This window comes from Triticum dicoccoides, chromosome 3A (assembly GCF_002162155.2).
Source record: "Triticum dicoccoides isolate Atlit2015 ecotype Zavitan chromosome 3A, WEW_v2.0, whole genome shotgun sequence".
NCBI lineage: Eukaryota > Viridiplantae > Streptophyta > Magnoliopsida > Poales > Poaceae > Triticum > Triticum dicoccoides.
The window spans coordinates 278,198,856-278,211,036 of record NC_041384.1 but is presented as its reverse complement, the minus strand read 5'-3'; positions in this window follow the sequence as shown (position 1 = coordinate 278,211,036).

Sequence of the window (12,181 nt, the reverse complement as noted above, 5' to 3'; positions counted from 1 at the left end):
CACTGTTCATCCCATCGATCGGCTTCAGATAGCAGCAGTAGCGAAGGAATCGCTCGATCGGGTTCAGCTAACAGCCATCGATCAATCGCTCGGGTTCAGTAACGCGTAGCCTGCAGTGCAATCTCTCGGGTTCAGTTAGAGCCCAATGCCTCGCTCGGGTTCAGTTAGAGCCAACGCCTCTCACACACGCGCGTACGTATACAAGAGAAACGTGCATCGCTCGGCCCCCGACCTCCCACCGTAACCGGGAACTCCCCAAAATTTTCCTCGCCCTCGCTTCTACCATGGTTTTTTCCGTCATGGACGGCCCAAAGAATGTCATGCAGCTGCGTCTCCGGCCCGCCCAGGACGAAAAGCCCATTTTCTATCATGATTTTTTGTCATAGAAGTAGGAGCCCATCACATCTATGATGATACCGGGTTTTGTCACAATTATCGTCATAGAAGTGTCATATGTATGACAGAAAAAATTTCGTTCGGCCCAAAATGTCACGGATGTGTCTTTTTTTTGTAGTGACACCTTCTACCTCAAACAAACCTTGTACAAGCAATGGCGACAAGTCAAGTTACAAGAAAACTTCGACAACCTCAAGTCGTCCACCTACTACAAGCAACTTCAAGCCAAGAGCTTCATCATCTACAACTCCACCGGATGATACCATCAAGTCAAGTTCCGTCAAATGCTTCACATGTGGCGGCCGAGGCCACAAGTCCTTTGAGTGTACCAACAAGCGTAACATGATTCTCAACAACGACGGTACATATGACTCCATGAGTGAAGGAGAAATGGAAGCCCTTGAGAATGTGGCTATGCACCGGCAAGTGAATGAAGATGAAGATGACTATGTCTTTTGGGACAAAGATTCGAGCCCTACTCTCGTTGTCTCCAAGGTCTTGAGCCTTCAACATTAACAAGATGAAGACCAAAGATGCCATATCTTCCACACAAAGGCGGGAATCAATGGAAGATCCGTGAAGGTCATCATTGACGGAGGAAGTTGCCATAACTTGGCAAGGGAAGAACAATGTTCCAAGCTCCAATTGGTCAAGATGAAGCACCCGCATCCCCATAAGGTCCAATGGCTTAGCGACTCCGGCACAATTCAAATGGAACACATGGTCTAAGTCTCCTTCAAGATCGGAGCATACGAAGACACTTTGGAGTGTGATGTTATTCCTATGTCCGTTTGCCACCTCCTACTTGGATGACCTTGGCAATTTGACCGTGGCGCCATCCACAATGGGCGAACCAATCACTATAGCTTCAAGATGAAAGGGAAGGAGTACGTGCTACGACCTATGTATCCAAGCCAAGTGATCACCGACAAGCAAGCTACCAACCATCATGGAGAAAATAGTGAGAGTGTGAACCACGAAAAAGGGAGTGAGCGCCAAAAGCCAAAATTGAGTGTCTCCACGATGAGCGATAAGAAAAACCTAGTGTTATTCGCTACCAAAAGTGAGATGAGAGAAGTGTGTGAGAACCTATCAAGTGTTATGCACTATGTCCCATTGTGCGAGGACGAGGCACCTAAAACTAACACCTCTCATAATCTACCTTTAGTGTTATCTTCTCTATTGCAGGAATTCCAAGATGTATTCACTGACGAGTTACCTCCGGGCCTACCTCCACTACGAGGCATTGAACATCGCATCGACTTCATACCCAGAGCACCCCTTCCTAACAAGGCTCCCTACCGCGTCAATCTCAAGGAAACCAAGGAGATTCAATCAAAAGTACAACAACTCATCGACAATGGCCATGTACGAGAAAGCTTGAGCCCTTGTGCCATCCCGGTAATCCTTGTTTCCAAGAAAGATGGTACATATTGCATGTGTTCCGATTGTCGTCCTATCAATGCTATCACTATTAGATATCACTACCCCATTCCATGCTTAGACGACATGCTAGATGAGCTTAGCGGAGCCACAATTTTCTCTAAAATTGATCTTAAAAGTGGATACTATCAAGTACGCATCCAAGAAGGTGATGAATGAAAAACCGCTTTTAAAACCAAGTTTGGCTTGTATGAATGGTTGGTCATGCCAATGGGTTTATCCAAAGTACATGGCACCTTTATGCGTGTGATGCATTTTATTCTTCGCCCTTACATTGGCGTATTTGTTGTGGTCTATTTTGACGATATTCTTGTCTTTAGCAAATCTCTCAAAGATCATGTCACCCATCTTAGGACTGTTTTGCAAACTCTTAGAAAGGAGCGCCTTTATGCTAATATGGACAAATGCCTTTTTGGTGTTGATAAGCTTGTTTTCTTGGGTTTCGTTGTGTCTTCTAAGGGTGTTCATGTAGATGAATCTAAGATCAATGCTATTAAAACTTGGCCTCAACCAACCAACTTGCAACAAGTGTGAAGTTTCCTTGGCTTAGCCGGCTTCTATCATAGATTCGTTAAGGACTTTAGCACTATTGCATCCCCTTTACATGCTTTGAGTAAGAAAAATGCACCATTTGCTTGGGGACCATCCCAGGATACCGCATTTAATGAGCTTAACAATTTGCTTACACATGCCCGTTTGCTTGCATTACCCAACTTTGGTAAACCATTTGAAATACATTGCGATGCTAGCGGTTATGGCATAGGAGGTGTGTTGATGCAAGAGAAGCGCCCCATAGCTTACTTTAGTGAAAAAAATTCCAGAGCGCAACTCAATTACCCCATCTATGACAAAGAACTATATGCTTTAGTTAGAGTCTTGCATGTTTGGGAGCACTATCTCCGCCCTCGTGAATTCATTCTCCACACCAATCATGAAACACTTAAGTATCTTAAGGGTCAAACTAAGTTGAAAAAGTGTCACGCTAAGTGGAGTGAATTCATTGAGTCATTTCCTTATGTCATTCAGTACATCAAAGGCAAAGAGAACGTTGTGGAGGATGCGCTTTCCCGTAGATGCATGCTTGTTACCCAACTTGAATTGAATGTCATTGGCTTTGAGCACATAAAAGACTTGTATGTGCATGATCCTACTTTTGCTATTCCATATGCCAAATGTTTGATGAATACATCTTGGGAACGCTATTACATCAAAGATGATTATCTTATATTCTTATGAGAGCTAACAAACTATGTATCCCCGAGTCTTATCTTTGTTTGTTACTTCTGCAAGAATCTCATGGAGGACTTATGGGACACTTCAGACGCGACAAGACATTTGCCATGCTCTCCAAAAACTACTTTTGGCCCAAGATGTTCCGCGATGTCTCACACTTCACCAACCGATGCTCTAGATGTTGCAAAGCTAAGTCTAAAGATCATTCCCATGGTCTCTATATGCCACTTCCTATTTCGTATCACCCATGCTAAGATATTAGTATGGACTTTGTACTTAGTTTGCCTAGAACTTGAAATGACAAAGATTTTGTGTTTGTTGTTGTGGACCGATTCTCTAAGATGGCTCATTTCATCCCATGCAACAATATAGACTGATGCGGAGCATCCTGTGGTCATCCCCATGGACCTACCATCATCTCACCAAGTGACAAGAGGGCCTATAACACGAGCTAGAGCTAGAGCTCTCGAGACCGAGGTGACTTCCTTCCCTAGTGATATCACATATGATCCACTCGAGACATGGCTACTACCTAAGTCCGGAATGTTGTGCATGATTAGGTACCAAGAGGACCCACCCAAAGATGCACATTAAGACGGACAAGTCCCCAAGTTCATGGATGAAGAGAACCAACGGAAGGAGTCAAGAGCAGCTTCCAGGACCTGGACATCCGGCCATGACCCCAGACATCCGGCCCCTGGAGCATCCACCACGACAGCCGCTGCTACCTCTTGAGCACTGCGTTGGATTTCCCCGAAGAGGAAGGGATGATGCAGCAAAGTAGCGTAAGTATTTCCCTTAGTTTTTGAGAACCAAGGTATCAATCTAGTAGGAGGCTACGCTCGAGTCCCTCGTACCTACACAAAAACAATAGCTCAACGCAACCAACGTGCTTAGGGGTTGTCAATCCCTTCACGGTCACTTACGAAAGTGAGATCTGATAGAGATGATAAATAATATTTTTGGTATTTTTGGTATAGAGATGCAAAGTAAATAAAGTAAAAGCAAAGCAATAATAAAGTGATGGAGATTGATATGATGAGAAAGAGACCCGGGGGCCATAGGTTTCACTAGTGGCTTCTCTCAAGAGCATAAGTATTCTACGGTGGGTGAACAAATTACTGTTGAGCAATTGACAGAATTGAGCATAGTTATGAGAATATCTAGTTATGATCATGTATATAAGCATCACGTCCGAGACAAGTAGACCGAAACGATTCTGCATCTACTACTATTACTCCACTCATCGACCGCTATCCAGCATGCATCTAGAGTATTAAGTTAAAAACAGAGTAACGCCTTAAGCAAGATGACATTATGTAGAGGGATAATTTCATGCAATATGATAAAAAAAACATCTTGTTATCCTCGATGGCAACAATACAATACGTGCCTTGCTACCCCTTCTGTCACTGGGAAAGGACACCGCAAGATTGAACCCAAAGCTAAGCACTTCTCCCATGGCAAGAAAAACCAATCTAGTAGGCCAAACCAAACTGATAATTCGAAGAGACTTGCAAAGATAACTAATCATACATAAAAGAATTCAGAGAAGATTCAAATATTATTCATAGATAGACTTGATCATAAACCCACAATTCATCGATCTCAACAAACACACCGCAAAAAGAAGATTACATCGAATAGATCTCCACGAGAGAGGGGGAGAACATTGTATTGAGATCAAAAAAGAGAGAAGAAGCCATCTAGCTACTAGCTATGGACCCGTAGGCCTGAAGTAAACTACTCACACTTCATCAGAGGGGCTTGGATGATGATGTAGAAGCCCTCCGTGATCGATGCCCCCTCCGGCGGAGCTCCGGAACAGGCCCCAAGATGGGATCTCGTGGATACAGAAAGTTGCGGTGGTGGAATTAGGTTTTTGTCTCCATCCCCGATCGTTTGGGGGTACGTGGATATATATATAGGAGGAAGAAGTACGTCGGTGGAGCTTCGAGGGGCCCACGAGGACTCCGTTTGATATTCCTTTTCTTCAAAACCCTAAAACAGGCAAAAACAGCAATTCTGGGTTGGGCCTCCGGTTAATAGGTTAGTCCCAAAAATAATATGAAAGTGGAAAATAAAGCCCAATAATGTCTAAAACAGTAGATAATATAGCATGGAGCAATCAAAAATTATAGATACGTTGGAGACGTATCAAGCATCCCCAAGCTTAATTCATGCTCGTCCTCGAGTAGGTAAATGATAAAAATAGAATTTTTGATGCGGAGTGCTACTTGGCATAATTTTAATGTAATTCTTCTTAATTGTGGTATGAATATTCAGATCTGAAAGATTCAAGACAAAAGTTCGTATTGACATAAAAATGATAATACTTCAAGCATACTAACTAAGCAATTATGTCTTCTCAAAATAACATGGCCAAAGAAAGTTCATCCCTACAAAATCATATGGTTTAGTCATGTTTCATTTTCATCACACAAGAATACTATCATCATGCACAACCCCGATGACAAGCCAAGCAATTGTTTCATACTTTAGTAATCTCAAACCTATAAACTTTCACGCAATATATGAGCGTGAGCCATGGACATAGCACTATGGGTGGAATAGAATATAATGGAGGGGGGTTATGTGGAGAAGACAAAAAGGGAGAAAGTCTCACATCAACGAGGCTAATCAATGGGCTATGGAGATGCCCACCGATTGATGTTAATGCAAGGAGTAGGGATTGCCATGCAACGGATGCACTAGAGCTATAAATGTGTGAAAGCTCAACAAAAGAAACTAGTGGGTGTGCATCCAACTTGCTTGCTCACGAAGACCTAGGGCACTTGAGGAGGCCCGTTGTTGGAATATACAAGCCAAGTTCTAAAATGAAAAATTCCCACTAGTATATGAAAGTGATAACATGAGAGACTCTCTACTATGAAGATCATGGTGCTACTTTAAAGCACAAGTGTGGTAAAAGGATAGTAACATTGTCCCTTCTCTCTTTTTCTCTCATTTTTTGGGGGGCCTTTTCTTTTTTTTATGGCCTTTCTATTTTATATATATATATTCCTCACTTGGGACAATGTTCTAATAATGATGATCATCACACTTCTATTTATTTACAACTCAATGATTACAACTCGATACTAGAACAAAGATGACTCTATATGAATGCCTCTGGTGGTGTACCGGGATATGCAATGAACCAAGAGTGACATGTATGAAAGAATTATGAACGGTGGCTTTGCCACAAATACTATGTCAACTACATGATCATGCTAAGCAATATGACAATGATGAATGTGCCATGATGAACGGAATGATGGAAAGTTGCATGGCAATATATCTCGGAATGGCTATGGAAATGCCATAATAGGTAGGTATGGTGGCTGTTTTGAGGAAGATATAAGGAGGTTTATGTGTGAAAGAGCGTATCATATCACGGGGTTTGGATGCACCGGCGAAGTTTGCGCCAACTCTCAATGTGAGAAAGGGCAATGCACGGTACCGAAGAGGCTAGCAAAGATGGAAGGGTGAGAGTTCATATAATCCATGGACTCAACATTAGTCATAAAGAACTCACATACTTATTGCAAAAATCTACAAGTCATCAAAAACCTTGGCACTACGCGCATGCTCCTAGGGGGATAGATTGGTAGGAAAAGACCATCGCTCGTCCCCGGCCGCCACTCATAAGAAAGACAATCAAATAACACCTCATGTTTCAAATTTGTTGCATAACGTTTACCATACGTGCATGCTACAGGATTTGAAAACCTCAACACAAGTATTTCTCAATTTCACAACTACTCAACTAGCATGACTTTGATATTATTACCTCCATATCTCAAAACAATCATCAAGCATCAAACTTTTCTTAGTATTCAACACACTCATAAGAAAGTTTTATTATTAATCTTGCATACCAAGCATATTAGGATTTTAAGCAAATTACCATGCTATTATGACTCTCAAAATAATCTAAGTGAAGCATGAGCGATCAATAGTTTCTATAAAACAAATCCACTACCGTGCTCTAAAAGATATAAGTGAAGCACTAGAGCAAAACTATAAAGCTCAAAAGATATAAGTGAAGCACATAGAGTATTCTATCAAATTCCAAATCATGTATGGCTCTATCAAAAGGTGTGTACAGCAATAATGATTGTGGTAAACTAATAATCAAAGACTCAAATCATAAAAGACGCTCCAAGCAAAACACATATCATGTGGTGAATAAAAATATAGCTCCAAGTAAAGTTACCGATAGAAGTAGACGAAAGAGGGGATGCCTTCCGGGGCATCCCCAAGATTTGGCTTTTAGGTGTCCTTAGGTTATCTTGGGGGTGCCATGGGCATCCCCAAGCTTAGGCTATTGCCACTTCTTGTTCCATAATCCATCAAATCTTTACCCAAAACTTGAAAACTTCACAACACAAAACTTAAAGTAGAAAATCTCATGAGCTCCGTTAGCGAAAGAAAACAAAAGACCACTTCAAGGTACTGTAATGAATTCATTATTTATTTAAATGGGTGTTATAACTACTGTATTCCAACTTCTCTATGGATTATAAACTATTTTACTAGCCATAGATTCATCAAAATAAGCAAACAACACACGAAAAATAGAATCTGTCAAAAACAAAACAGTCTGTAGTAATCTGTATCTAGCGCAAGATCTGGAACCCCAATAATTCTAAAATAAATTGGTGGACGTGAGTAATTATCTATTAATCATATGCAAAAATAATTAACTAAATAGCACCTTTCAAATAAAAATGACAGCAGTTCTCGTGAGCGCTAAAGTTTCTGTTTTTTACAGCAAGTTCAACAAGACTTTCCCCAAGTCTTCCCAACGGTTCTACTTGGCACAAACACTAATTAAACACAAAAAACACAACCAAAACAGAGGCTAAATAATTTATTTATTACTAAACAGGATCAAAAGCAAGGAATAAAAATAAAATTGGGTTTCCTCCCAACAAGCGCTATCGTTTAACGCCCCTAGCTAGGCATAACAAGCAAGAATAGATCTAGGTATTGCCATCTTTGGTAGGCAATCATAAGTGGTTCTCATGATAGATTCATATGGTAATTTTATTTCCTTTCTAGGAAAGTGTTCCATGCCCTGTTTTAATGGAAATTGGAATCTAATATTCCCTTCCTTCATGTCAATAATTGCACCAACCGTTCTAAGGAAAGGTCTACCAAGAATAATAGGGCAAGAAGGATTGCAATCTATATCAAGAACGATAAAATCTACGGGCACATAATTCCTATTTGCAACAATAAGAACATCATTAATTCTTCCCATAGGTTTCTTAATAGTGGAATCCGCAAGGTGCAAGTTTAGAGAGCAATCATCAAAATCACGGAAATCTAGTAAATCACACAAAGTTTTGGGAATAGTAGAGACACTAGCACCCAAATCTCACAAAGCATAAAACTCATAATTTTTAATTTTAATTTTAATAGTTGGTTCCCACTCATCATAAAGTTTTCTAGGGATAGAAACTTCCAATTCAAGTTTTTCTTCATAAGATTGCATCAAGGCATCAAAGATATGTTTAGTAAACGCTTTATTTTGACTATAAGCGTGAGGAGATTTTAGCACAGATTGCAACAAGGAAATACAATAAATCAAAGAGCAATTTTCATAGTTAAATTCCTTGAAATCCATAATAGTGGGTTTAGCAACATCTAGGGTTTTAATTTCTTCAATCCCACTTTTATCAAATTTAGCATCAAGATCAACAAATTCCGAATTCTTAGAACGCCTTCTAGGTAAAGGTGGATCATAATCAGTCCCATCATTATCAAGATTCATATTGCAAAACAAAGATTTAATATGGGACACATCAATAACTTTTAGATCTTCATCATTATTTTCATAGAACTAGAAGAACACGCTTTTATAAAGGCATCTTTCTTAGCACGCATCCTAGCGGTTCTTTCTTTGCACTTGTTAATGGAAATTCTCATGGCTTTGAGAGACCCATTGATATCATGATTAGGTGGAATAGATCTAAGTTTCAAAGAATCAACATCAAGAGCAATTCTATCAACGTTCCTAGCCAAATCATCAATCTTAAGCAATTTTTATTCAATCATAGCATTAAAATTCTTTTGCAAAGAAATAAATTCTTTAATATTAGATTCAAAATCATAGGGCATCTTATTATAATTTCCATAAGAATTGTTGTAGGAATTACCATAATTATTAGAGGGATTACTAGGATAAGGCCTAGGATTGAAATTTCCTCTATACCCGTTGTTACCAAAATTGTTCCTACCAACAAAATTCACATCCATAGATTCATTATTATTCTCAATCAAAGTAGACAAGGGCACATCATTAGGATCAGAAGAAACACTCTTATTAGCAAATAATTTCATAAGTTCATCCATCTTTCCACTCAAAACATTAATTTCTTCAATCGCATGCACCTTTTTAGTAGATCTTTCAGTATGCCGTTGAGAATAATTAACCATAATATTATCTAGGAGTTTAGTAGCTTCTCCTAAAGTTATTTCCATAAAAGTGCCTCTCTCTAGAAGCAAAATTCAATCCGGCATAAAAATTTTGTATAATCATCCACAAATTCAAACCATGGGTAGGGCAATTACGTATCATTAATTTCATTCTCTCCCAAGCTTGTGTAACATGTTCATGATCAAGTTGTTTAAAATTCATAATATCGTTTCTAAGAGAGATGATCTTAGCGGGAGGAAAATACTTAGAGATAAAAGCATCTTTGCACTTGTTCCATGAATCAATACTATTTTTAGGCAAAGACGAAAACCAAGCTTTAGCACGATCTCTAAGCAAAAAAGGAAATAGCTTCAATTTAACAATATGGGTAGCACGACATCTTTGTTCTTTTGCATGTCACACAAATCAACGAAGCTATTAAGATGGGTAGCGGCACCTTCACTAGGAAGGCCGGAGAACGGATCTTTCATGACAAGATTCAACAAAGCAGTATTAATTTCACAAGATTCAGCATCGGTAAGAGGAGCAATCGGAGTGCTAAGGAAATCATTATTGTTGGTATTGGTGAAGTCACACAATTTAGTATTATCTTGAGCCATCGCGACAAACAAGCAAACTAACACACGAGCAAACAAAGAGCAAACAGACAAAAAGGCAAACGGAGAAAGAGAGGGGGGATAGAGAGAGAGGGCGAATAAAACGGCAAAGGTGAAGTGGGGGAGAGGAAAACGAGAGGCAAATGGCAAATAATGTAATGCGGGAGATAGGGATTGTGATGGGTACTTGGTATGTTGACTTTTGTGCAGACTCCCCAGCAACGGCGCCAGAAATTCTTCTTGCTACCTCTTGAGCACTGTGTTGGATTTCCCTGAAGAGGAAGGGATGATGCAGCGAAGTAGTGTAAGTATTTCCCTCAGTTTTCGAGAACCAAGGTATCAATCCAGTATGAGGCTACGCTCGAGTCCCTCGTACCGACACAAAAACAATAGCTCAACACAACCAACGCGCTTAGGGGTTGTCAATCCCTTCACGGTCACTTACGAAAGTGAGATCTGATAGAGATGATAAATAATATTTTTGGTATTTTTGGTATAGAGATGCAAAGTAAATAAAGTAAAAGCAAAGTAAAAGCAAAGCAATAATAAAGTGATGGAGATTGATATGATGAGAAAGAGACCCGGGGGCCATAGGTTTCACTAGTAGCTTCTCTCAAGAGCATAAGTATTCTACGGTGGGTGAACAAATTACTGTTGAGCAATTGACAGAATTGAGCATAGTTATGAGAATATCTAGGTATGATCATGTATATAGGCATCACGTCCGAGACAAGTAAATCGAAACGATTCTGCATCTACTACTATTACTCCACTCATCAACCGCTATCTAGCATGCATCTAGAGTATTAAGTTAAAACAGAGTAACGCCTTAAGCAAGATGACATGATGTAGAGGGATAATTTCATGCAATATGATAAAAAAACATCTTGTTATCCTTGGTGGCAACAATACAATATGTGCCTTGCTGCCCCTTCTGTCACTAGGAAAGGACACCTCAACCCAAAGCTAAGCACTTCTCCCATGGCAAGAAAAATCAATCTAGTAGGCCAAACCAAACTGATAATTCGAAGAGACTTGCAAAGATAACTAATCATACATAAAAGAATTCAGAGAATACTCAAATATTATTCATAGATAGACTTGATCATAAACCCACAATTCATTGGTCTCAACAAACACACCGCAAAAAGAAGATTACATCGAATAGATCTCCACGAGAGAGGGCGAGAACATTGTATTGAGATCCAAAAAGAGAGAAGAAGCCATCTAGCTACTAGCTATGGACCCATAGGTCTGAAGTAAACTACTCACACTTCATCGGAGGGGCTTGGATGATGATGTAGAAGCCCTCCGTGATCGATGCCCCCTCCGGCGGAGCTCTGGAACAGGCCCCAAGATGGGATCTCGTGGATACATAAAGTTGCGGTGGTGGAATTAGGTTTTTGGCTCCGTCCCCGATCATTTGGGGGTACGTGGATATATATAGGAGGAAGAAGTACATCGGTGGAGCTTCGAGGGGCCCACGAGGCAGGGGGCGCGCCCTGGGGGTGCCCTAGGGGGCGCCCCTACCCTCGTGACCACCTCGTGGCTTTCTTGACGGAGGGTCCAAGTCTCCTGGATCTTATCTGATGAGAAAAGGTTTCATTCCGTTTGGACTCAGTTTGATATTCCTTTTCTTTGAAACCCTAAAACAGGCAAAAACAGCAATTCTAGGCTGGGCCTCCAGTTAATAGGTTAGTCCCAAAAATAATATAAAAGTGGAAAATAAAGCCAAATAATGTCTAAAACAGTAGATAATATAGCATGGAGCAATCAAAAATTATAGATACGTTGGAGACGTATCAGCCGCCAAGAATCTACAGGCCCCGGACATCCGGCCTCAGCCCGGACATTCAGCCAAGCCCGGAAATCTGGCGTCCTCCATCCTGAATGCATCAATACCAACCCTGCCAGCCTGGACATTCGGCCCCCCAGCCCGGACATCTGGCCCTTCACGAAAGCCTGAACATCCGGCCCGACGCCCGGACGTCCGGCCTCCCGTGTCTACGCACAATGTAGGGTCGAGGCCCATGTACCCCTTCGCCCCCCTAGACTATATATACTC